We start from the raw sequence: 26799 nt of genomic DNA on the forward strand, positions 1-26799 counted from the left end.
CAGGAGGGTCGGGCCTCACCCACACTCACCTGAACACGGCGTGATGTTAAAGGCGTCGGGAGCTGGGAAGGCGACTAGGTTCGCTGGCTGCTTTACACAGCGGCCAATCAGACCACGGGGGACGGCTGGGAGGCTGGATGAGGGAAGAGAGGGGAAGCAGGGACACGGGGCAAGCAACGCTGCAGACAGATAAAGAAGGAAGAACCACAAAGACTCCACTTGTTGCGCTCCAAATCAAAATTGTATTCAAAAAGAAAATTATACAGAATTACTTCATTCCATTTTTTTATACTTTTTTTCTTCCCAATTTTTCAATTTGATTCATTCCATTTGTTTTCATTATTTACCAATGTTTGAAAAATGCAGATTCATTTTCATTCACATTTGTTACTTTTTAAAGAAAAAAAGATTTTCCTTTGTTTACATTCAATATTGTGTTTAGTTGTTTAGGCTAACACCCTCTGGTTATTTGAGCTGACACCCTCTACACGTGTTTCACCATGCTATGTTTTGCATGGTTCTTCAGGAGGGATTTAGGTAGCTTTTATTTATGAAAACACTGTCTGTGTTGCCATTAATGCAGTTCTATGGAAAAAAGGGAACAAGAGAAAAAAAAGGTTGTATATGACCATGGTTTGTGTAAGCCCTGCTTTCATTAAAAGTCCAATGTCATTGATTAATTACATAGACAATACTACTCACTTGTGATATGCTTGAAAATGTGATACGTTTCCTAGGTGCATTCCTTTGTTGCCTGCATAGTCAAGAGTTGCCGGTTTGGCAGTTCACCACTCGTGCTCTATAAAGTAGCAAAAACGAAAATCTTTTGTGTAAAAAATGTAAGTAGCATTTCTCTAGCTAATTTTCCTCTATGGCATTGGCATTGACATTGATGGGCTCACCTGAGTTCCTTACGGCTGTTATCCTGTTCAATTCCGGCACGATTTTGGGGAGATGCATCAGATTCGATTGTCCAATGCATCCCCCAAAATGGCCGCTCTAAATTTTGCGTCTGGAGCGTTGTGACGCTGCGTGATGACGTCACTACGCTCTAGACGCTGCATACGCCTCCCGGTTGCCATTTTGGATCGGGTGGACGTTGTTGATTGTGATTTTGTGAACCCTAATACGAGAATTCTCTATATTTTCATTTATATGGATTGTTGGATGAGAAGGGCTTAATTTGGCCCGAATCTAAGTGCAGACTAATTTATATTAGCTTAATGGAAAAATATTTTAGAATCCTGATGTTAGGTCCTATGTCTTATTTGTGCTGGTCAGTCTTGCACGCTAATATATGGTGAATAAAATATGTGAAAGAAATCAAAATAATAATAAAAATACACATGCAGATTAAGATAAACTGTTCATTACATTTTCCATCATAGAAATAACTTTTGGTTGCACACTTGGTCTAGAAAAAGTGGCCCATTTCTGTGTCAAAATTTAGTCCGTGATTGCAACAGTCTAGAATGCATATCCATTTCGCTTCATGCTGACAGAGTTTTTTCTCCCTGTTTCCTCCTCTCTGGCTTATCTTGACATGTTCAATCCCGAGAAATCTAATACCATCTATGTTGTTATCTGGATGTTCAGATGCAAAGTGTTTCCCAAGCGGGTATCTTATGTCTCTGTTTCTAATGGTGTGTAGATGTTCTGAGATTCTGATTTTCAGAGGCCTTACAGTGCTGCCTATGTAGATCTTGGAACATATGCATATGACAGCATTTATTGTGTAGCTCGTATTGCAGCTCATGAAATCCATGATTTTGTATACTTTACCATTGGGTAATCTGATTTATTTTTTACTGTTTTCTGCGAATTTGCAATAGTTACATTGTCCACACTTGAAAAAACCTTTTAGCTTGTCTTGTGACCATAGTTGAATTTTGCCTTTTGGTGATACACCTGATGTGAAGTGTGATGGGCATAAGATTTGTTTTAGATTTTCGGCTTTCCGGTAAGTAATGAGGATATAGTCTTCAACAAAATTCTTAAGATCACTGTCCAGTTTGAGTATATTCCAATGTTTATTGAGTATCTTCCTCAATATCTTGTTGTCCGTACTGTAAGTGGTAACAAATCTAATTTTATTTTCTTGTTTGTCTGTTTGCCCATCTTTAGTTTTGTTCTGTAAAAGATCTTTGCGGTTGCGTTGTTTCGCTTTGGTTGATGCTGCTTTCAATTGATTCTTGTTGTATCCTCTTTTTTGAAATTTCAAGGTTGCTGTCTCCGTGTGTTTATTCATTTCATTCTCTTGGGTACAGTTGCGTTTGATTCTGATGAATTCTCCATAGGGTATATTTTTGATCGTGTGTGGTGGATGATTACTGCGGGCATGAAGAATTCTGTTACCTGCGGTTGGTTTTGTGTAGAGTGTTGTTTGAATTTTGTTGTTCTCAATGTATAATTCCAAATCCAGGAAATGAATCCGATTAGTACTTTCTTCCATGGTGAGTTTAAGATTATAGTTGTTGTTATTGAGATATTTGTGGTAGTCTAGCAGGGTTGCTTGATTGCCATTCCATATTACCAAAATGTCATCTTTGTACCTGCCCCAAAATACAATGTTGTTATCATCTGTGAATGCTTTGTTCAGCCAGGCATGTTTTAGTTCAAAGCTGCCCATGTACAGGTTTGCATAAGAAGGTGCGAATTTGGCTCCCATGGTGGTGCCTTGGCATTGCTTATAAATGATGTTATTGAACAGAAATATATTGTTGTGTAGAACGAAATTCAACATTTCGAGTATCATGTTGTTCTGTTCTAGATATGAGATGGATCTTGCTTTTAGAAAGTATTCTGTTGTTTCCATGCCCTTCAAATGCAGAATGCTGGTGTACAGAGCTGTAACATCAAAGGTGACTAGTCTGTAATTTTCGTCCCAATTTATGAGTTCCAACTGTTGTATGATATGTTTTGTGTCCTGTACGAATGATGCTAGATTTGCTGCTGCGGTTGTAGAAAACGATCGATGTATGCTGAAATGGGTTCTGTAACTGAGCCTATGCCATTAATTATCGGTCTGCTAGAAGGTATTGTTAGGTAACTTTTATGTATTTTAGGTAAGAGGTAGATTGTGGCAAGTACCGGGTGTTTGGTCTTCAGAAAGTCTAATTCTTCTTCTGAAAGAAGGCCATTCTCATACCAGTCTGTAATCATCTGGTTCCATTCTGCCATGATCGTAGGTAGAGGGTTATCTTTAAGTTTAGTATAGCACGTTGTGTCATTCAGATGTTTTTCCGCCATTTTTATATAATCCTGGGTATTCAAAAGGACTATTTTACCTCCTTTGTCGTCCTCCTTTATTGTAATGTTGTCATTTTTACTGAGATTCGAAATTGCATTTTTTTCTTTCTTGGTGAGGTTATTGTGCTTCCTTTTGTCTTGTTGATTCTGTGTGTAGACTTTTCTTAGATCTTTTTCCACTGCTAGTGTAAATATGTCTACTGTATTGTCCATAGTGGTCTGTGGAATGAAAGAAGATTTTGATTTGAGTTTTGATGATGCTGCTTGTCCAGTGTCTATGTCAAGGTCTGTAAATAGGGTTTCCATTGTATGTCTTTCTTCAGAGTCTCCAATGTTAAATAGGCTTACTGTATGTTCTGTGTCTTGTATTGTGAGCTCCGATATTGGGGGTTTTGATGTTCTTACTTTTTGGCTTTTTTGATAAGTAGCAAAATATTTCTTTAGTATAAGTAATCTACTGAATTTATGAAGATCCACATATGTTTGGAAAAAGTCCAGTCTGTTGGTTGGACTGAAAGATAACCCTTTGTTAAGTGCTGAGTAGAGTTCCTTTGAAAGTTCTGTATTTGAAAGATTGAGAACTAGGTTTTCTTCTGGTTTGAGTTTTTGGATCTTGCCCACATTCCTTTTTGATTGTCTATTGTTTGTTCTGATCTTGCCCCTCCTGCCCCTCTTTGTAGGCCACCATTTGTGTCTCCATGTTGCATTTGTTGATTTCTGAGTTGCTGTGTACTTTGGTAGAGAGGATAGGCCCTTGCCTGTGTTTTTGGTATTCCTCTAAAAAAGAGTATGTAGTATTTTCTTCTGATGCACATTCCTCATCCATGGTTTCTGCTGATTGTTCACTTGCACTGTCTGGCTCTGATGATTCTGAAGTAGTTTCCTGAGATTTTTTCATAGGGGCCGCTGTTTTTTTAGGTTGTTGTCTGGTTGATGGTCGTGTTCTGAATTTGTTCTGAAATGTATAGACACGTTTGAATTTGTAGTCCAATTCATCGCGTAGGAATGCCTGTTGTTTTTTTGTTTTAATTTCTTTTTCGTAGTTGTTCAGATACTCATCCATTATTTGATAGTTTTTAAAGGTGGCTTCAGGGAGGTTTGGGTCTTCTATTGTCTTTTTGATCCCTTCTATCTCATCTAACAGTTTTGCATGGACTTTTTTGGTATACATAATAATCCTATGGATCATTTCCTTTGATGTTGTTTTTAAGAGTTCTTCCCAATCTTTAAGATCCTCTACATCCTCTTCTTCAAAAGCTGGTAGGATGCAGATACGTAGTCCTCTCGGTATTCTTCCAACTTTTAGGTATTTTTCCATGGTGGTTATTTCCCACCAGCGGGATAGTTCCTTCTTGGATAATGATTCCAGTTTCTCAAATGCCTGTTTAAGTGATTTAATTGGTGATGCAGGCAGGGCCCGAGGGGCTCAAAGAATAAACCAATGCCCAGGAGGGTCGGGACCTCACCCACGCTCACCTGAACACGCCGTGATGTTAAAGGCGGTCGGGAGCTGGGAAGGTGACTAGGTTCACTAGCTGCTTTACACAGCTGCCAATCAGACCACAGGGGATGGCTGGGAGGCGGGATGAGGGAGGAGAGGGGACGCAGGGACACGGGGCAAGCAACGCTGCAGGCCTGGCCCGGGGGGCTCAAAGAATAATACAATGCCCAGATAACAAGGCCCAGGAGGGGCGGGCCTCACCCACGCTCACCTGAACATGCTGTGATGTTAAAGGCGGTCGGGAGCTGGGAAGGCGACTAGGTTCGCTGGCTGCTTTACATAGCTGCCAATCAGACCACGGGGGACGGCTGGGAGGCGGGATGAGGGAGGAGAGAGGAAGCAGGGACATGGGGCAAGCAACGCTGTAGGCAGGGCAGGGGGGGCTCAAAGTATAATACAATGCCCAGATAGCAAGGCCCAGGAGGGTCGGGCCTCACCCATGCTCACCTGAACACGCCGTGATGTGAATCTCTAATGAAGAAAGTTTTTTTTAAAAATGGAATCAATGTGTTTACAGAATGACTGAAGGTGGTTGCAGATGGTATTAACGTGGCAACAGATTGAATGAGGCAGGCACTGATCACAGAGTACAAACACAGGTAGAATGGAGAGTGTTACAGATAGAAGGCAAGGAAATGCAGATAAAATGGAGAGTTACGGCTGGAGTGAAGAAAGCCACAGAAAGAAGGCAAATGATCAGATATATTATGCAAATGGTTCCACATAAAATGTAAATGTTTACATATAGCATAAAGGTAGTTTTACGAATATTTCATTAGTATTGGCACATCCATTGTGAGCAAAAATGCACTTCACTTCAAATAAAATGCCATTAGGTGGTTTGCCGTGCGGTTTTGGAGTCCTGTTATGTAATAGCATTTTTGCAGCCCACTGAGAAGTGCTTTTTATAAGCGAGCCTCCTTTGCCTGTAGGTCACTGAGGGAAGCGGGGGGGGGGGGGGTGAGTTCTTGAGGGGTCTTGAGATCATGAGGGGAGGGTGGCGAGATCATTTTCTGAGATAATAAACTACTTTCAGGATATGATTTTGACAGCGCAGTAAAATACGTTAAAGGCCACCTTCGCCGAGCTAAAAATACCGACTAGGTGGTTCAGATGCACTGGGCTGGAGCGCCTCTGTGACATCAAGGGCGTGACCCGAGGATACGCGATGCCAGCGGGGTCAAGGGTTACAGATGCCGACTGTCAGAGGAGCTTGCAGCTGCTGACACCCAAAGCGGCTTAGCTTGCCCAAGGTCGGAGACCCGGCTGAAGGGCGCGCAGGGCTGGCAAGCACTAGCATAAAATGACCTCATGTTTCCCGTGGTGACAGTAACTGACCAGAACCCAGGTGGCGAATCAGACAGCGAAGGGAGCCAATAAGAAACCTGCCGCAGCAAGTCGGGGCGCCACCAGGGATTTCACACGTGAACTCATGAACTTGCTTCCATTTGCAACAATTGAGAGCTCCACGTGTGCGGTTCCCCTGTAAGCCATAGTCCACTGTAACGTCACAGTGGATGATTATGTTGTATGTCTGCTTCCCCTGGGACGCAATGAAGTCTACATTTCGGGGCATGGTGGTGGGTAACTGTTGATGGGAGGGGCGCAGCCCCCTCTGTTCTACCCAAAGGGTTGTCTGGCATGGAGCCCAAGTATCAAATGGTAGCAGGCCAGCATTACACACAGGCGCACAAAGAATTACACATTGACTCACTTAAGCATCCCATTTACCATACACTCGCTCATTTACATGCACACCCAGTCCCACCTTACATCAAGCACTCATTCACACACTCATTCACGCATACATTACATGCACACTCCTTGCACACATACATACATACACAATGAGCTAATATGCCCTACTAGTTTCAGAAAAGGCTTTCCTCGCGTCTCCAAAAGCAAGTGTGCACATCAGCCCCGCTTACATCATGCACTCATTCACACACACATTACATGCACACTCCTTGCACACATGCATGCATACATACACAATGAGCTAATATGCCCTGCTAGTTTCAGAAAAGGCTTTCCTCGCGTCTCCAAAAGCAAGTGTGCACATCAGCCCCGCTTACATCATGCACTCATTCACACACACATTACACCACACTCCTTGCACACATGCATGCATACATACATACACAATGAGCTAATATGCCCTGCTAGTTTCAGAAAAGGCTTTCCTCGCGTCTCCAAAAGCAAGTGTGCACATCAGCCCCGCTTACATTATGCACTCATTCACACACACATTACATGCACACTCCTTGCACACATGCATGCATACATACACAATGAGCTAATATGCCCTGCTAGTTTCAGAAAAGGCTTTCCTCGCTTCTCCAAAAGCAAGTGTGCACATCAGCCCCGCTTACATCATGCACTCATTCACACACTCATTCACACACACATTACACACACACTCCTTGCACACATGCATGCATACATACATACACAATGAGCTAATATGCCCTGCTAGTTTCAGAAAAGGCTTTCCTCGCGTCTCCAAAAGCAAGTGTGCACATCAGCCCCGCTTACATCATGCACTCATTCACACACACATTACATGCACACTCCTTGCACACATGCATGCATACATACACAATGAGCTAATATGCCCTGCTAGTTTCAGAAAAGGCTTTCCTCGCGTCTCCAAAAGCAAGTGTGCACATCAGCCCTGCTTACATCATGCACTCATTCACACACTTATTCACACACACATTACACGCACACTCCTTGCACACATGCATGCATGCATACAGCAGAAAAAAACGTACATATACCACTAGCTACCCACCTCTAACACACCGAAAGGTGGCTACTTGTCAGAAATGTACCTCACAGTAGGAATTTCATAGGATTATATTCCCACCATAGACAAAGAAATGTGTTTAGCATATTTTAATTATTATATCAAACAACATGGTAAAACAAGATAAAAAACCTATTTCCAGCGTTCGTTATTTGTAGAAACACAAATGGGCGGAAGAAGCAGACACCAAAACATTTGCAATGTACAATTTGCGTGATGTTAGTAATGGTGTATTTTGAACGCATTTTCAATTATACAACAACATGGTATAATAGCGTCAACATTTGAATATGTTTCTAGGGAGAAGGACAACACTGTTGCAGTTTAAAGCTCGTCAGTAAAGTCCAACGCCCCGTCTTCAGGACGCGATAGGTTAAAGAAACACGTTACACTGGCAACATGGCGCCTATGTGGCATTGTAGTGACCTAAAAAGATAAATAAAAATTGTTTTACTCAAACATGATAAAAACAGTGATGGTGGTGTTTGTGTGCATACATAATTACATTTTGATCAAATAACGAACGCTGGAAATAGGTTTTTTATGTTGTTTTACCATGTTGTTTGATATAATAATTAAAATATGCTAAACACATTTCTGCTGTATCTCTCCTCACATACCATAGCCCCCTTAAAAAATTGAGGAAACCCTTGTGCTCACAACACTTGCTTATCCCTTTTATGACGACCCTTTTGGTCGGTTGAGCATAATTCACATCATGGAAAAAGTTAATTATATATCTTTTTCCGAGGATTTATGCAAAAGATGTTTGGAATTACCTTCAATCTTAGGTCCATCCCCAGGACCAACAACAGCAGTAACAGCTCCTCAAAATACAAATGATCTTGATCTCCTGACCCAAAAGAAAAAAAAGCTGATACGCACTGAATCACACGCCCAACTTATGGTTGAATACCTGAGGGCCGGAGTGATCCCAGAGGGCCTTCAGGTCAAAAATATCCCACGCGTCTTTCCGGATAATCCGAAATTTATGGGCACCTTTAGCGGGGTAGCTAATAAATGTTCCAGAGACTGGGTGATATTAGTCATTGAGACAGCTGAGGAGGAGTCAAAGAAACAAAAAGAAGACCTGGATACTTTAGAGAAAAAAATTAATGATGAATCTGCCATTCCAAGCATAAAAATACTATTGGGTAATATAGAGGACGAAATGAAAAAATTTAAAACATTTACCTTGGACAAAAAGATATGGAAGTTAAAAAAAGATATACTTAACTACAAGGAAGAGTCCACCTATCCCTATCTAAACCCAACCTTTTTTCAACAACAAAATGCCAACCAAGTGGGAGGGAGGGGTCCATCCAATAATAGAAACCGTGTAAATAAATTTGTCACTTTCTCTAACTCATCCAACAGCAGTGACTCTGATTCCTCTACAGCACAACCCTCTACTAGCCGTGGAGGCTTAGCGCAATGAGGTGCCCAACCACAGTTTTTTCAGGGACAGGGGAAACGCGGGAAGAACAGACAATGGGGCAATCGCACGATGCTGACCAGACAGTGGCAACCGCCACAGAACAACTGGTAATCCCGGTTTTCAATCTTAGTTCCCACCATCTCACTGAGACAGAAACCAGTGTCTTAGGTAAGGGACTATCCTTTGTTCCAACCAAAGCTGCCGATAAATTTACCACTGAGGCACAGATGAGAAATTTCTTCAGACTGATAAGGCTCAAGTATTTTTTCCGCAATCCAAAAGAGGGGCTGACTCCAGATGATAATATATCAGGACTTAAATGTCCTTCGTCTTTTACAGCAACACCAGCCATGATCTCTCCAGAAATTCTCACTTTCGAAAACAAAATAATAAGAGAATTAAATTATCTTTTTAAAAACAAAAACCAACAAAAAGATAATCTAAGACAAGCAGAGTGAAGAGCTCTAAAAAATCCCGAAAGCAATACCTCCTTTGTAGTGAAACCCGCTGACAGGGGGAGGGGGTATCGTACTGTGGGATGTGAATGCATACAATCTGGAAATTGAAAAACAGTTAGATAACCAACTCTGTTATCGGAAACTTGTGGGCAACCCTACTACGGGATTGACTGAAGAAATTCTGAGCCTTATGAAACATGCACACGATCAAAAGTGGATCTGTAAGGATGAGCTGATGTTCCTGACTAGACCCAATACGACCACTCCTGCCTTTTACTTATTACCCAAAATACATAAGAATGCGATTCATCCATCTGGTCGCCCGATTGTCTCAGCTATAGGCTCATTGTTGGAGCCCTTGTCCATCTATGCAGACTCCTTCCTGAGACCATTTGTGGCTAAGATGAAATCATATGTGCAAGACACTACAGCTATGATACACATCGTTGCCAGTCTACACCCAGGGGCCGATGACATCTTGGTCACCCTGGATGTAGAGTCGTTATACACTAACATCCCCCAGGACCACTGCATTGAAGTATTACATCAATATCTAGAGACAAGAGCTGACCGTACAGTGCCATCCAATTTTATCATCGAATGCGTGAGGCTGGCACTGACAAAAAACTTTTTCTTGTGTACTCAAACCTTTTACCAAGAAAGGCAAGGGACCTCAATGGGTGCTACATTTGCACCAGACTTAGCGAATTTATACATGGATCACTACGAATCTAATTTCATCTACACGGCGACTAATCCCTTCCATGAACACATTAGTTCATGGCATCGTTACATAGACGATGTGTTCATGCTTTGGCACGGAAGCCAGGACCAACTAGATCTCTTTTTAATATGGCTCAACAGCCAAACTCTAACCATCAAATTCACCATGTCATCAAGCACTGACAATATAGCCTTTCTTGATCTGAAAATATTCAAAAAGGAAAACCAACTGGGTACTACATTATTCAAAAAACCCACAGACAAGAATACGCTTTTATTGTTCAGCAGCTTCCATCCGTCTAGTCTACGGGAAAATTTACCCTACGGACAATTTCTTAGAATCCGACGGAACTGTAGTGAATTGGCTGACTTTAAAATCAATAGCCAGTTCTTGAGCGAAAAACTAAAACAGAGACAATATCCTCGGAAAATAATCAAGAGATCTATGAAGAGAGCACGTAACGCAAATCGCGAAGTGATCCTTCAGAAACACACAAAACCACAAGATGATAGAATTACATGTGTCTCATCTTTTTCGCCCCTGAGTAATGACCTAAGAAGGGTGATACTAAAAAATTGGAAAATCATTCATACCAATGATTTTCAACCCAATTGTCCTAGATTTGCCTTCAAGCGGATGCCTAATCTGCGGGATAAATTAGTACACACTTACCCTATTAACAACATTGAGACACCCATTCAATCTACATTATGGGGACTGCCACCAGTCAGTGGTCATTATGCATGCGGACATTGTTCAGTCTGCCATTTGACCAAGAATTTGAAACAGATTGATCTGTATGACAGGCTATGGAAATACCAATCCTTCTCAAATTGCCTGACTAAATGGGTGATCTATGGGATAAAATGCCCTTGTGGGCTAATCTATATAGGCAAAACAATCAGGTCAGTGAAATTACGAATTGGCGAACATCGCTCAGCCATACGGAATGGTACTCCGGATAAACCATTGGTGGCCCATTATTTACAAGCGAAACACACATGCGAAGATATATTTTGGTTTGTTATTGAGACATCTAAAGCTCACCCACGGGGAGGGAATAGGGATCTGTTCCTTAAAAAAATGGAGCAAAAATGGATTTATAATCTCAATACAGTCCAGTCCGGTCTAAATATAGCCGTAGAGTGGAGTCTGTTTATCCACTAATAGCTCAGACAACCAGTGGGGGGTTAATGAAATATGATCTCATTGCCATTTATGTCTATCATGTCTGCTGGAGGGTGATGCCTTGTCTAAAATTGTCATATAATGCATAACCATTGTGTGCACAAATTTGCTCTATAAGAAAAAATGTATTTGACACACTATACACACCCCCTTACTGAGAACTAGCAAGCAGATCATTATCTACTGCAGTGTTAAGTATACCTTCATAGGATCTACATACACTCAAAAATGGCCGACCCCTTTCTAATACTGAGGAAAGTCCTTCCTCTATTACACACACGAATAGACTGGACTTGGCAGTCCTCTTTCGATGTCAACGAATGACATTTGGCTTACACCAGTATTCAACCAAGGAAAAAGCCACGGGGTAAAGCGATTCTGTGAAGGCGAATGCACACACGACAGGTAAGCCTGCTTTGAAATCCATGCCACACTTGATTGTTGCTCAAAAACGTACAGAGAGTCTAATTGTACTCTCTGGTGCCTTTGTCTCCCACACACAGCCATTCACTGACATGCGAGCGGTTTAAAATATCTAACCCAATATATAACAATGCAAGACAGCCTTGGGGATCATTATGGCCAAGTAAGTGTTACTCCCTGCCACTCAAATGCTTGAAAGAAACGTAAATCAGGTGAAACCTGTGAAATTGAAAGGCTTTTCGCATTTCTATTAGATTACATGATGCATTATGGGACATGTAGTATCCGAAATACCATAGATACTCGGTACACTACTGAAATTTCTCTGCAGGACTTGAAACAATAATCCCTGCCTTACACATAAAGTGGTAAATATGATTGATTCATATATCAAAATGTAACTATTTTTGGTTCAATATGTTACTTGTTTCAACAAAAATCTAAATAAATGTACGTATTGATTTACAGCTTGAATTCTTAAGACGGACTGGTCTGCCGCCTCAATTAAATTGATTCATGCAATCGCTTTGCCCATCACACCAAAAGAAATCACTTTTAAGGTTAGCAACCTGGCTACTTGTTTTGTATGCACACAAACACCACCATCACCGTTTTTATCATGTTTGAGTAAAACAATTTTTATTTATCTTTTTAGGTCACTACACTGACACATAGGCGCCATGTTGCCAGTGTAACGTGTTTCTTTAACCTATCGCGTCCTGAAGACGGGGCGTTGGACTTTACTGACGAGCTTTAAATTGCAACAGTGTTGTCCTTCTCCCTAGAAACATATTCAAATGTTGACGCTATTATACCATGTTGTTGTATAATTGAAAATGCGATCAAAATACACCATTACTAACATCACGCAAGTTGTACATTGCAAATGTTTTGGTGTCTGCTTCTTCCGCCCATTTGTGTTTCTACAAATAACAAACGCTGGAAATAGGTTTTTTATGTTGTTTTACCATGTTGTTTGATATAATAATTAAAATATGCTAAACACATTTCTTTGTCTATGGTGGGAGATATAATCCTATGAAATTCCTACTGTGAGGTAAATTTCTGACAAGTAGCCACCTTTCGGTGTATTAGAGGTGGGTAGCTAGTGGTATATGTACGTTTTTTTCTGCTGTATCTCTCCTCACATACCACAGCCCCCTTAAAAAATTGTGGAAACCCTTGTGCTCACAACACTTGCTTATCCCATGCATACATACAAACACAATGAGCTAATATGCCCTACTAGTTTCAGAAAAGGCTTTCCTTGCGTCTCCAAAAGGCACATCAGCCCCGCTTACATCATGCACTCATTCACACACACATTACATGCACACTCCTTGCACACATGCATGCATACATACACAATGAGCTAATATGCCCTGCTAGTTTCAGAAAAGGCTTTCCTAACGTCTCCAAAAGAAAGTGTGCACATCAGCCCCATCCCCTCAGATGGGAAAGTGCATGTAATGTTCGCACACATCCGTGGGGAGGTGGCTGATGCGTCCATTGATTTTTTTTTAGGCAGAGAGGTGAGGGACGCCTTTCTTGAAACTGGCAGCAGCTTTAAAGTTGTGCTGCGTTTGAGCAAATATATTATCCTGCACAAACACAGTTACACTGTAAAGTCGCCTGTTTCAGGAAAAGCGTCTTTCCCCTCTCTGACTAACAGAAGAGTATGGGGTGCAAGCAGAGCCAGACTTAGGGGTGGGTGAGACGGGCGACCGCCCGGGGCGCCATGCACCCCAGGGCGCCATTAGCCCCTGCCACGCCAGTTCGGGGGAGTCTTTCAAGGGTTCCACCGAGCTGGCGTAGTGGCAGAAGGCATGGCAGGTGCCTCATTGTCATTAAGTGCACCCGTGGCAGCGGGCTCATTTAATGACAATAGGGTTCTGACACGCCCTATTCATATCATTACCTACTCGCCGGAGCGAGGAGGTTAAAAAAAAAGCAAGTGGCCGATCATGACCCCGCCCCCTTCTGCCCTGCCCCCTTTTAACCATGTAGGGGGTTAGGGGTGTGCCAATTCGCCCAGGGCGCTACATCCCTTAAGGCCGGCCCTGGGTGCAAGCTAATCTGGCTTCAGCGCTGCCCCTCAGCTCACATTTCGGGGGGCAGAGGGAGGGGGGGCTGAAGCCCGATTAGCTCAATGGCCTTGTACGCCTGCTCCAAACCCACCCTGCCCGCCAGGGCTGCTACCTTGGTTTGAAGCAAAAACCGGACTTAAAACCATGACCCACTGTAGAGGCCCCGCCCCCTGACAACCCCTTTCACAGAGTCAAAAACTGCAGTACAATAGCCAGTGGAAAGACAAAAATCGTGCTAGTAGTTCTTTTTTACAGGACTTATATTCGTTTAAAAAAAGAAAAAAAAAAGAAAAAAGCAATCTGCATTACTACAATAAAAAATTGAGTTAAACTGGGATGACATTTCATAAAAGTATATACCATACATTTATACCTTAGAACAATGAAAAGCCGAGCTGGTTCTGACAACAATGGGTCCAATTATGTCAAGCCTGATCTGCCTACAGTTGAAATTAAACACATCTAAAATTTCTGCTATTATCGACCACCTAACACCGCCCCAAGATATTAATAATTCTGCCATTGCCTCATCTCAGGGTACTTCAGGGGTACACCTAATGCTGCTCCATGGTATTACAGACTCTGCCATTGCCTCATGTCAGGGTACTTCAAGTGTACACCTAAAACCGCTCCTAGGTATTAAAAATTCTGCCATTGCCTCATCTCAGGGTATGTCAGGGGTACACCTAATGCCGCTCCATGGTATCACAGACTCTGCCATTGCCTCATCTCAGGGTATGTCAGGGTTACACCTAACACCGCTCCAAGGTATTCGAAATTCTGCCATTGCCTCATCTCAGGGTACTTCAGGGGTACACCTAATGCCGCTCCATGGTATTACAGACTCTGCCATTGCCTCATCTCAGGGTACTTCAGGGGTACACCTAACACTGCTCCTAGGTACTAAAAATTCTGCCATTGCCTCATCTCAGTGTATGTCAGGGGTACACCTAACACCGCTCCAAGGTATTAGAAATTCTGCCATTGCCTCATCTCAGGGTAATTCAGGGGTACACCTAACACCTCTGCATGGTATTAAAAATGTCTGCCATTGACTTATCTCAGCGTATGACAGGGGTGTGTATGCTAACATGCACATGCACACGCATGTCAATCTTTGTAACGATTTATAATAAATGTAACATTTGTAACTTACAATCATCACGTTTATTTCATTTCATTTGGGTAACAGCCTCTTTCTAAATCTGCCTGCCTCTACTCTCCGCCCTCTGGGACTCATCCAAAATAGGACTGAGAGACTTGTCCTTGGCCTCCAGCCCAGGGATTGTATCTGTCCAGCCCTGAAATCTCTTCATTGGCTCCCAGTGGCTGCTATGATTAAATTTGAGACCCTTTGCATTGTCCACAAGGCCTTCTGGGGCCTGGGTCCGCAATACCTTCAACTTTCCCTTCGGAAATACCTTCCTACTCGAGCTCTTCGCTTCCCCACCTTCAACTCTCTCAGGGTCAATCGCTTCTCCAAGAAACAAGTTGGGGTACATCTCTTTCTTCGGCTGGGGCCTCCCTCTGGAACAGCCTCTCTGCCTCCCTGAAACTTGAGGAGAACCATCTTCGGTTCCGGAAGCACCTCAAGACCTTCCTCTTTGCTTCTGCCTTCGCTCTTATAATATCATATCACTACAGCCGCAGAACTCCCATCATATAACTCACTTCCACAGCACATAATAACAGAGCACTAACAGCACATCAAGACAATCCTGTTCATAATGCAGCACTAGGGCCACAGCTATCCCATCATATACCTCACTCCCACAGCACATAATAGAGCGTTACCAGCACATCAAGACAATCCTATTAATAACACAGCACTAGTACCACAGCCCTCCCATCATATACCTCACTCCCACAGCACATAACAACAGAGTGCTACCAGCACATCAAGACAATCCTATTCATGACACAGCACTAGTGCAACAGCCCTCCCATCATATACTTCACTCCCACAACACATAATAACAGAGCACTAGCAGCACATCAACCCAATCATATTAATGACACAGCACTACAGTTGCAGAACTCCCATCATATAGCTCACTCCCACAGCACATAACAGTGCGCTAACAACACATCAACCCAATCCTATTAATAATACAGCACTAGAGCCTCAGAGCTCCCATCAAATAACTCACTCCCACAGCACATATTAATAACACAGCACTCAAGCCGCAACACCACCACCATATTAATAGCACAACGAGGGAGTCTCAGACCTCCAAACGTATAACTTACTCAAAAAACACTATCTGCATGGCTGTGGCATCCTATTACTAACACAGCACTAAAGCCAGAGTCCTGCCTCTATGTCAATCAATGACAGAGTATTGAAGCCACAGCCCAGCCATCAAACTGTAAACACAGCACTAGTGTTAAAGTCCTCCCATCATATAACTCACTCCAAGAGCATATAATGTCAGAGCACCAACAGCACATCAAGACAATCCTATTAATAACACAGTACTAGAGCCGCAGAACTCCCATCGTATAACTCACTCCCACAGCACATCACAGAGCATTAACAGTACATTAAGACCATCCTATTCATAACACAGCACTAGAGCTGCAGCCCTCCCATCATATAACTCCGTCTCACAGCACATCACAGAGCATTAACAGCACATTAAGACCATCCTATTCATAACACAGCACTAGTGCCACAGCCCTGCCATCATATAACTCACTCCCACAGCACATAATAACGGCACTACCTGGACATCAAGACCATCCTATTCATAACACAGCACTAGTGCCACAGCTATCCCATCATATACCTCACTCCCACAGCACATAATAACAGAGCACTAACAGCACATCAAGACAATCCTGTTCATAATGCAGCACTAGGGCCACAGCTATCCCATCATATACCTCACTCCCGCAGCACATAATAACAGAGTGCTACCAGCACATCAAGACAATCCTATTCATAATGCAGCACTAGCGCCACAGCTATCCCATCATATACCGCACTCCCACAGCACATAATAACGGCAGTACCTGGACATCAAGACCATCCTATTCATAACACAGCACTAGGGCCACAGCTATCCCATCATATACCTCACTCCCACAGCGCATAACAACAGAGTGCTACCAGGACATCAAGCCAATCCTATTCATAATGCAGCACTAGCGCCACAGCCCACCCATCATTGATATTGATATTTTATTTGTATCGCGCTTGTACACAAGTGTTTCAGAGCGCGACAAGGCAAGGGAGGGGAACCGGAGAGAACAAAACAACGATCTTACTAGGCCCAGTGACATTGAGAACGTGCAAGTGCATGGGAGAGGGGGAGGGGAGAAGTGCAAGGAAGGGGGAGAAGTGGAAAGTGCGGAGCAAAGGAGAACAGAATAAATAATACATTCATTAAATAATAAAAGCAATAAAGTGGTAGTGCAGCCAGCAAGAGGCCCAATCCTATATATCCCATCATATAACCCACTCCCACAGCACAAGAGGCACGGACATGGCATCCTAGTGATAACAGACATTGGAGTGGCCTTTTTAACCCTTTTGCAAAATAGCGAAAATAGCGACAATAAGGGAGCATTTCTGTGCATTTGAAAAGCGCTTTAAAATGTGCAGAAAACAAACCTTCCCATGAGCCGGCTATTTTCTGTTTTATGTTGAGCATTTGTCAGTGTGAAAGGCTCTCCCAGCACAGAAGCAGCCATTCATGTGCTGGGAGCACGCATCCATCATTAATGTATACTGGGGCTGGGGGGGGGCATCATTGGCGCTGCCACTCAGTCCTGCTGAAATGCGCTGCCACTCAATCCTGCTGAAATGCGCTGGCACTCAGTCCTGCTGAAATGCGCTGCCACTCAATCCCGCTGAAATGCGCTGCCACTCAATCCTGCTGAAATGCGCTGGCACTCAGTCCTGCTGAAATGCGCAGGTCGCCTTTGAGCATAACATCTACTGCGCGTCCTCTGCGCTTATGTCACTCGTAGCACGTACTGAGAATCTGCCGCTGTGCCTTTACTCTCTGATCTCATAGTAAGACTCATGTCCAGGAAGGCCCAGGCCTTTCACTCGGCTGTCTGCTGTGATCTTTGGGTCAATATTATGAGGTTACCCTGGTGCCCTTTAGATCTAAAAGCCGCCAGGTCTGTTATCTCGGTTTTGGACGCACATCTGGGTCTGTGGCTCAGTGGACTAATGCAACCACCACAGGGCCTGTGTCTGACCTTATGGTCACAGGTTCGAATCCCGCCCCGGCGAACGCACGCTACAAATACACCTATCATGTTGAACCAAAAGTTGTCTAGCCTGTGAGCACCCCACTCCCAGCTATAAGAGCTTCTTTTCAGCCCAACTCCCAGGTGTTGTGTCTGGGCCCAGAGAACATGGTCTAGGCACGCAGTTGGAGGGGGGACACCCAGTCACAGACCGTATACACGGTCTGGCCATGGCCTGGGGGCACCCAGGACAACGCAGCCGGAGTTGCCCAGCAGGGGCACACAGCTCCAGAGTTGCCTGGCAGGGGCTCTGCTAGACACCGGTGGCCAGGGACAGTGTTGCCCACCAGGGGCACTGTTATGGTAGGGGGCACTTTACAGGTTAGGCCCTCGGCCTGCCAACGCAGCGCCAGCATAGCCCAAATGACGAGCCATCAGGCTGGAGTCTGGTGGTGTTGCTAACTGATGAGCGGTAATGGCCGCCCCGCCCTGTAGCAGAGCCAAGCAAGCAGGAACCCGGCGGCCTCCCCATCTAATGATGGCGGCCCCAGCAGCACGGTCCCTTATAGAGACTTGAGGACTCTGGACACTCAGTGCATCGTCAGAGCAGTACCCACCAAAACGGCTGTACGATATACGAGGGCATCATTACAGCCTTCATCGTGGCGCCGCCTCTTCCACGTGATAGAGGGGTGGGAAGTAACTGCGGAGCCAGACGCCAAGTCCTCTTTCCATCTGCACAGCTTTCCCGACGGAGGTGCGGGAAGGGCACGCGCTCCGTCGCAAGCGCCGCCTCTGTTCCCCAGATTTTTATTAATGAAAAAACCTGTCACGTTTTAGGAAAGGGTTGGGAGATGCAATTGATAAAGGGGACATTTGTTGATAATAAGCAGTGCTCTTGCTTTCATTTCTCACATTTGTCACGTACATCTCTTCCACCCTGGGTAGGCTGACCTTTCTGTTAACTGTCAGCCTGCATTTACTGATTACGTCACGGGGAGTGCATGAGAATCACTCATTGCAAAGCCCCTAAAAAAAGCAACGCAAACGCTGATTTGTTTTTAACATGCTCAGTGTCACCCCCGAATCTGCACTTTATATGGAAGTAGGGAAGTGCTGGAAACTGTATTTATTTTAATGTACGATCCTACGCGGAGGGGGGGGGGGAGGGGGTCAGGGGTAGAGGGGGGTTGAATGGGATGGCGGCCCTAGTCCTACCTTTATGTTTGTGGCTTGGCCCGGTTCCTTATTTTCTAAATCCAGCCACCTTGCTCCTGCTGCCATCCTCTTTGACAGAGCCCCTGCCAGGTATGGTGCTGTTCCTGCTCAGACAGTTGGCACAGTGTACACAGGGAGAAGGGGTGAACCACTATACATGTCAGAGGGTGGCAAGAGGCCAGCAATTACCTTTATGTCAATGAAAGGTTGTGGTCAACCCGTTGAAGGAGTTGGCAAAGAGGGCAGGGTGGCAGAGAATATTTCCTCATATTGTATGTGTGGAAAGAGGGAAAACCAGAGGAATGTGGAGGATGGGACTGGACACATTAACGTTTAATATAAATAATAGAAGGTGAAAAAAAGCCAATGTCCCGACTCCCAAGAGGCCTCGCCTGACTAAAGAAGCTGTAAGTATGCATGATCCTGAACTGGATGCGTTTGAATACACCTATAGTTTACAAGAGATAAGAGGGAATGATTTGATTGCATGGATCATGTCTAGGCTCCCCCAGAATGATTGTGATGCTCTTATGGAGTTGAGTGCCAGTGACACGAAAGACAGATGCTGGCATTAATAGCCAGATTCGGGAGGACTTCTTCCCAGTACAGTGAGAGGTTTAGGACCCTCAAAAAGACTGATGGTAACCCTTGGGCTACCTAGTTATGTGAATGTTTGAAGAAGATGTTTGGGTTAAGGGTTACAGAGTGAACTCCTTTGAAGGAATGAGAAACCTTTTTTTACTTGAGACTATTTTGGATGCCTGCTCTCCTGAGCTGATACAGCACTTGGCTGACTCTAAGGAAATTGATCCCAAGAAACTAGCACATGCTGCTAATTTATGGGTAGCCAAAAGGAACACCCATAACGATTCTGGGGATACTCACAAGAAGGAGGAAGGAAAGCAGCATGAGAAAGAGGGTAAAGACCATTCTACTTCCAACCATCCAAAAGAGGGCCACAGATAAAATAAGGGTAGATCCCATGGGAAAACTAGTAGGTCTAGTGAACCCTCTGGTGCCAAACCAGAGGAAGGTCAACAGAAACCCCCATTCTCAAGGACATTTGGTAAATGTTTTGTATGTGCTTCTGTAGATCATGTGAGAGGGGATCCCAGGCGTAAGGGTAGACCTTCAGGGGTCCACACTGCCTCCTTAGCCTTCATTCATGAGGGAGAAGCACAAATGGCTAGTGCACACTTTCACCGTCTGGCTGAAGAACCCACTGGAGTTCAAGCCAGTGTAACTTTAGTGTCCCTGGGTCTGTGGGAACAACAGAATGTGGATGTTTATAACACATTCCAGATAACACCAAAGAGTATTATAAGGACAGTGTTCTTGTAGATGGCCAGGAGACGCCTGCCATAAGAGAGACTGGGGCAAGCACAACCGTTGTTGATGAAAGTTTCTTCAAACCCGAGGATGTATCTAAGGCACCCAAAGGTCCCACTAAACCTGCAGGAAGCCCTATCCAAATGGTTCCTATTTTACCAGCTCCCATCCAGTACAATAACATGACTGTTAGGATTCCTGTTAGTGTACAGCATGAAGTGCCTGGGAGAGTCCTGTTGAGGAATGACTCGAAAGCTCTTGGAGTAGTGACCAGTACCCCCAGGACTCCCAGCAATAAGAAAGAGGAACACACCAGATTGGCCAGAGAGGCAACCTTAAGAGACAACTCTAAGCCTGTGGGACCCTCTACCAAGGACCCTACAGTAAGTCCTTCTGTTAGTAGGGTAAGCACTAACAAAGGCAAATCAAAAACTAGAATGTTAGGGAAATGGGAGTCTAAACCATGCTCCCCCATTTCAAGTCCCATTGTAAAGTCTTTGACCCACCCTGCTTCTGAGGAAGGAGTGGATAGACAGGTTGGAAACCTATTTAAGACTTTGAGGACTAATAACCCTCAAAGCTGGTGGAAATCCAGAAAAGATAAGTCTAAGGCTAAACACTGTGAGACCGTCATGCGCCGTCTTCAATCCTGGCGCCTGTGGCCCGAAGATCCCTCAGCCCAGTGGACGAAGACTTTGACAACACAGGTGAGGAAGAGGAGGAGGGGAGTTGGGACATTCCAAGCAAACAAGACACAGAGGCTGACAGTTTGCAACGCTCAATCCCAAAGATGGCTACTGCGGAACAAGTGCAGGAGTTAATAGCCGCAGTTCAAACTCTCTCCTTGGAGATGCAAAATATGAAGGCTGAGAACAACTTATTGAAACAGATGGTGGCAGCTCGTGAACCACCTACCACAGACCCACCCCCAATGACGCTGTCCTCGGGCAAGTTTGACGGGTCTCCCAAGAAATTAAAAGAATTCCTGGATGCCTGCAGGGTGTACTTTTACGTTTAGAGCCCGCACCTATGCCTCAGATCATGCCAAAATAGGTTTTCTAATCTCTTACATGACGGGTAATGCCCTGGCCTGGGCCACCCCTTTAGTTACTGGTACTGATCCCGTACTCCAGGATTTTGGGGCATTTGTGGATCTCCTAAAACACACTTTTGAGAGACCCAAAATTTCTATGGCAGCAGGGGAAGACCTGTTAGACGTCCGTCACGGTCAAGCTGATGTACTGTCATACATCTCCTCATTTAAAAGACTGGTTATGGAAACAGGCTAGTCTGAACAATCCCAATTCATTTTGTTCCGGCGCAGTCTCAGAGAAGAACTAAAGGACAAATTGACGCACTTTCCATGACCTGCTTCCCTGCTGGAATTGATGACTGCCGCACTCCAAATGGAATTCCGAATGCAAGAAAGGCGTCATGAGAGATGTAAGACATGTCCTTCCTTCACAAAGAACCCCTCTCATCCTCCATCTACCGTCAAACGACTCAACAAACCAATGCAGATCGGTGCGACTCGTCGATCCCTTACTCCAAAAGAAAGGAAGCGAAGGAGGGAACAAGGGTTATGCGCTTATTGTGGTTCGGATCAACATACAGTACGAAACTGCGCGGAACTGCCCAGTAAACAGTCGGAAAACAACAGCCCTCAATCTTAGAAGGGACGGGCTATCAAGGGAAATCCTGTAGTCCCTATGTATCAATGTCTATTGACTCCAAAGACACTTCAGAGGACTCTCGCCTCATGGTACTCACAGTAAATGTTACCATCAGCGGCAACCAGGTTGAGGCTCTGGCATTGCTTGATTGCGGAGCCGCAGGCAATTTCGCAGACACTCTCTGGGGGGATAAGGTTGGAGCTAAGCGTATTGACCGCAGGCAAGGTCAAAAGGTGGAGGGTGTGGATGGAAAACCCTTGAGCTCTGGGCAGATTACCCAGATTACCCAGACTATCGAACCCTTGCCACTTATCATTCACCAACATTCGGAAGTTATTACATTTGACATCATCCGTGCAGCACACTTCCCGCTCATCCTAGGAATCACCTGGTTACGTCAACACAATCCGGGCATAGACTGGACATCCAACAGTTTGAATTTTAACTCAACCCATTGTCACACAAACTGTTTTCAGGAAGTATGCTACCAGAATGTAAGGACCATTCCCAGCACTCTTCACACAACTGTCGGTATTCAGTCTCTTACACAAGTGCTAGATGAATACAACACAGTTTTTGCTGAAACTTCTCCTTTGGAACTACCTCCCCATAGATCGGAGGATTGTGCAATAGATCTGGTGCCAAATGCATTGGTACCTTTCGGCAGAATGTTTGCGTTATCAAAAAAGGAAAAGGAAACGCTTAGGAAGTACTTTGATGAGAATCTATACAACGGTCTCATTAGGCCCTCCAAATCCCCTGCCGGAGCTCCATTGTTCTTTATACCAAAACAGGACTCTACAGACCTCCGGCCATGCATTGACTACAGGGGACTTAACAAGGTAACTGAAAAGGACAGGTACCCTATGCCCTTCATTCCCGACATGTTAGAAGCCGTCCAGTTTGTTTCTGTCTTCTCCAAACTGGATCTACGCAGGGCCTAGCATCTGCTTAGAATACGTTCCAGGGATGAATGGAAGACCGTTCAGGACACCCTTCGGTCTATACGAGTACCACGTGATACCGTTTAAAAAAACATCATCTTCTGGCTAAGAGAGAGAAGTGTATTTTTGGAGTTACTTCAGTGCACTATTTGGGTTTTATCTTATCACCTCGAGGAATCCAGATGGTCTGCCCCTTCTTCAGTTAAATAGGTGCAAAGATTTCTGGTCATGGCGAATTTTTACCGGCTTTTTATATCCGTTTTTTCTGAAATAGTTCTGCCAATAACTAGTCTTCTCAAGAAATCATCTATACCATTCACCTGGTGTGCTCAAGCCGAGAACAGTTTTCAACATTTGAAGAGACAGTTTTGTAGTGCTCCCATACTACGACAGCCCGATCAAAGTAAACGTTTCATCCTTGAAACAGACGCCTCTGCAGCAGCTATAGGGACTGTACTGCTACAAGAACATCAAGATGAAGAACACCAATAGCATATTTGTCTAAAACCCTCACGGTAAGCCAACTGAACTATTCGGTCATTGAAAGAGAGCTTCTAGCCATGAAAAAGGCATGTGAAGTATGGAGACACTTACTACATGGGAGTAGTCACCCCTTCATCATCAGGACAGATTATAAAAAACTACAGGTCCTGCAGTCCATGGATTGTATACATTCTAGACAAGCACGGTGGGAAAAATGTTTTCCCCAGTATGATTTTCATATCACCTACATCCCTGGGAGTCAGAACACCTTGGCCGATGCTCTTTCCAGGAAGTCGTATGCCTCAAACGCTTCTCCCAGTACGCCAGAAAGACTGTTCCCTAGGAACCGGATCATCATTAACGTCTCCACGTTCTTGCAGAAAATCAGAGAGGGAGTCGCCAATCAGCCGGAACCAAGAGGTTTGACAAAGACTGATGGCCTACTGTTCAGGAAGAAGCAGTTATGGGTGCCTTCCAAAGCGCTCCAAGAAAATATCCTGTCATGGTGTCACAGCCATAAAACAGCTGTACATAAAGGGCAAGCCAGTACGTTGGATTTAGTCAGAAGGGCTTTCTATTGGCCTGGATTCTCCAAAGACATCAAACAATATGTTAAGACCTGTAGTGTGTGCAACCAAGGCAAGTACAGCACAAAAATACCTATTGGTTTGTTACAACAAGACACCATCCCTGATCGTCCATGCAGTCACATCACAACCGATTTTATAGTAGAGCTACCAGTTTCACAAGGTTGTTCCTGCATTATGGTGTCCATGGATTCTCTCACGAAGATGGCTCACTTCTCTCCTCTTCCTGGTAGCCCACTGCAGAGGGAATGGCTGTGACTTTCATCAAGGATATATTTAAGCTAAATGGTCTCCCGGACACAGTTATCTCGGACCGTGGTAGTCAATACATATCCAAGTTCTGGAAATCGCTTTGTAAAAACCTTGGCATCGAAAGGGCGTTATCTTCAGGCTATCACCCCCAAACTAATGGGCAGACTGAGCGACTTAATTCTACATTGGAACAGGATCTGCGGAGCTACACCAATTTGGAACAGGATAACTAGGTAGACTTGTTACCCACAGCGGAATTCGCATACAACAACGCCAGTCATTCCGCAAGTGGGATGTCTCCATTCTACTGCTCATATGGGTTTCATCCCTGTTCCATCCTTCCACTCTCTCCCATTCAATCTTCTCTTCCTGCGGTGGAAGAGGTGTTATCCCGTCTTAAAAACACCCAAGAAATGGCCAAACTCAATCTGGCAGAGAGCCTCAAGGCATATAAACAGCAGGCTGACAGGCATTGGCAGGATATTCCTGACTAGAAAATGGGCTCCAAAGTATGGCTTACCACTAAATATCTACCACGGTGGTCCCATCCGTCTAAGCTGTCACCACGGTTCATTGGGCCCTATCCTATCACTGCCAAAATTGACCCAGTGGCATTCCGCCTCAAACTACCTTCTGCCGTAAAGCGCATTCACCCTGTCTTTCATGCCTCCCTTTTGAGGAGTGCTGATCATTCACGCATTCTTCGACCTCTCACTGTACCGTCTCACCCTTCCAGAGTGCCTGAATATGAGGTCTCGCAACTGAGAAATTCCAGATACCGAAAAGGTTGGTTGGAATACCTTGTGCATTGGAAGGGTTTCTCTCATGCAGAGGATTCCTGGGAACCCATTTCGCATATTCATGCCCCCGTCCTTCTTAGGAAGTTTCACAGGGTGCATCCAGGCAAACCAGGGGGCTCGAGACTGAGAGTGGGGCATACTGTCATGCGCTGTCTTCGATCCTGGTGCCTGTGGCCCTGTGCTCTTTTACACAGTTCCTGATTTCCATCACGTTCAGTACTCTACGTAGATCCAGCGGTCTAGTTCTTTTCCGCTTTGAATGTACGCAGGTCTACTTTAGCCACGCCCCCTTCTGTCACTCGCGTTGCAACCCCTACAGTCAGCTGTGTCTCTTCACTGCCATTGTTGCGCTATGCGTTTCTTCACTCTGCTTCAGTTTCGGAGAATTTTTTCTGCTTTCCGATCCTCGTCATCATTCCTTGTGCCCTCTCTTCTTCTTACTCTGTCTTACACCGTTCAGCTTTTCCCCCTTTCGGTGCTTCCTCTCTCCTCCTTCTTCCTACTCACTCGCTCTTGGCTCCTCCCCTTTTCTTCGTGCTGGGCCCCGCTGATTTACCGTTTTTCTAACTTGCTGCTTGCTTTACTTCTACTTTTGTATTCATTGATTCCTTGTCCCACGGAATCTGACGTTGCATATTCCATTGCTGTATTACTACTGCTGAGCCCAGTTTCTAAGAGGAATCCTGCCGTGACCTTAAAACCACAGGTGTTTTTTCTGCCAATTTCGGCTTTTTCCCCTTTTGGTCCCTCCCGGGAAAGGGGTCACGGTGGAGTGGTTATTCAATAGCCTTCACTGTGGCTTCCTCCCGTGTGAGACACAAGCCGCAGACAAAAAGAGAAAAGGACTACAGAGCTCGAAGATCCCTCAGCCCAGTGGACGAAGACTTTGACAACACAGGTGAGGAGGAGGAGGAGGAGAGGAGTTGGGGCATTCCAAGCAAACAAGACACAGAGGCTGACAGTTTGCAACGCCCAATCCCAAAGATGGCTACTGCGGACCAAGTGCAGGAGTTAATAGCCGCAGTTCAAACTACCTCCTTGGAGATGCAAAATATGAAGGCTATTTAGAGTGTATACCCTAGTGTTAGGAGGGAGACCTCTAACCCAGGTAAAACTAGATCTCAGAGGAAGTGGAGGCAGGTACCAAGCTCTTCCACTAAATCTCCAAGCAAGATACCTGACACCCCACCTGCTCCAGAAGGAAAGGTGGTGAGGATCATGGGGACCGCTCTAGGTCTAAGGGATTTCTTTATAGGAACCCCTTTAAAAAGTCTATTGTAAGGTCAGAAGTTGTCACAACCTCTGAGGGATTGTTAAATCAGATCCTCTATATATTAGATAAGAGAAGTGTGCCCAGCAGTACTTGTAGGTCATTTAGCTTGCAAATTAAAACGAATATTATATTAAAAGGTATCACAGCAAGGGTTACAAAA

The 26799-nt window shown here is 44.5% G+C and overlaps 1 long non-coding RNA gene across 1 annotated transcript; it reads right to left on the reverse strand.

The window, feature by feature from the left end:
• Window positions 1-242: 242 nt before the first annotated feature.
• On the reverse strand, window positions 243-18807 carry LOC138581955 (uncharacterized). Its single transcript, XR_011304903.1, has 3 exons — window positions 18698-18807; window positions 703-799; window positions 243-585 (listed from the first exon to the last, which is right to left on the reverse strand). It is a non-coding gene; the product is annotated as an uncharacterized lncRNA (long non-coding RNA).
• Between the last annotated feature and the right edge of the window lie 7992 nt (window positions 18808-26799).

Source organism: Ambystoma mexicanum, chromosome 3q (assembly GCF_040938575.1).
Source record: "Ambystoma mexicanum isolate Mex_15411 chromosome 3q, UKY_AmexF1_1, whole genome shotgun sequence".
In the NCBI taxonomy this organism is placed as follows: Eukaryota; Metazoa; Chordata; class Amphibia; order Caudata; family Ambystomatidae; genus Ambystoma; species Ambystoma mexicanum.